Raw genomic sequence first — 1,356 nt, forward strand, 5'->3', positions numbered from 1 at the left:
AAAACTGGAGTTGCCTCCCATTACAGATATAGGGTGTGTCATCATTTGCAAGAACTTAAAAAACAGAGGAGGATCTGGCAGCATTGTGTCTTGGATACTCTGAATATTATATAATGTCTGGATTTCGTTGTCATGTGCTAAATCAAGGTCTGATCCACTGATGCCAAGTGGATCTTCCCAGGCTTAACTCGAGACTGTTATTCACTCCCTCACCCACTTCTAGGGCTTGATGCCTACAGATCCCTCTAGGGAAATGACCCCTCCCCGCCCCCACGCCCCCCCCCCCCCCGACTCAACACACAGCCACTTATGGAGCAAGACAGTTATGCAGAGAGAAGAGGCTGTGATTCATGCCCCAAGGCCATTGCCTCAGACTCAGCTGATTGCACCGGAAGTAGACTTCCAACCAGAAGGGGCACACTCTGTAGGCTGGCCAGAGGCCTAGCAAGGGTCCTAGTGAGACAGTTCTTCCCACAGGGGACAATAGCTAGAGAAAGACACAGTTCTGCTGGCTTGTCACCCCCTATGAGGGACCTCAGTGCTGCCTGGCAAGCTGGTTCCATGTCATGGATCCATACAGTCTCCTACCCTCTGAGATGGCCATTTTGAGTGTTTTTATCTCCCCTCAAAACTTCTTCCCCTCCCCATTCTCATCTGATGATTTTAGTGAAAAAAGAGAAGCAATTGGAAGGAACTGTTTCTGAGTCCTTTGCACTGCCTTCCCTCCTATTACCTGGGATGAGCTGTGCCTGCCCCTCGCAGAGGTCAGCCCTCACCTGTGTTCTGGGGCCTGTGTCCTCTCGCCACCCTAGAACATCACTCCAGAACAACGCTCTTTTCTCTCTCCTGTGTCATAATGTTCAACTGTCCCTCTGTCCTGGATCATGCTCTATGCAAACGTGTGCTAAGATTCTCATCTTGAAACAATGACAAAATCCTCCTCGAGCCTGAACCCTCTCTACCCTCCACCTCACTCCTGTGCTCCCCTTTTACAGCCCACTTCTGCCCTGTCCTCACCGTTTCCAGTTCATCACCTCTTGATTTCACTCGAGTCAGGTTTCTGTTCCTACCGTTCCAGGGAAACTGCCCTTGTCACCCAATGGCTTCTTCCTTGTCAAATCTGATGGCCAATTCTCAGTCCTCAGCTTACTCAAGCTTTTAGTAGCATCTCCCACAAATGATTATTCCTTTTTGGAAAAAGTGTCTTCACTTGGTCTCTTCGGTGTGGGAAATAGACAATAACAAATGCCTTTATGATATGATGAGAGCTCTGTTAGGGCAAGGACTTTATTTCATTTACAACAATATCCCCAGTACCTGGGATGGTGCCTGTTACGTATGAGACACAGAGTATCT

The sequence above is a fragment of the Lagenorhynchus albirostris genome, chromosome 5, assembly GCF_949774975.1.
Source record: "Lagenorhynchus albirostris chromosome 5, mLagAlb1.1, whole genome shotgun sequence".
Lineage (NCBI taxonomy): Eukaryota > Metazoa > Chordata > Mammalia > Artiodactyla > Delphinidae > Lagenorhynchus > Lagenorhynchus albirostris.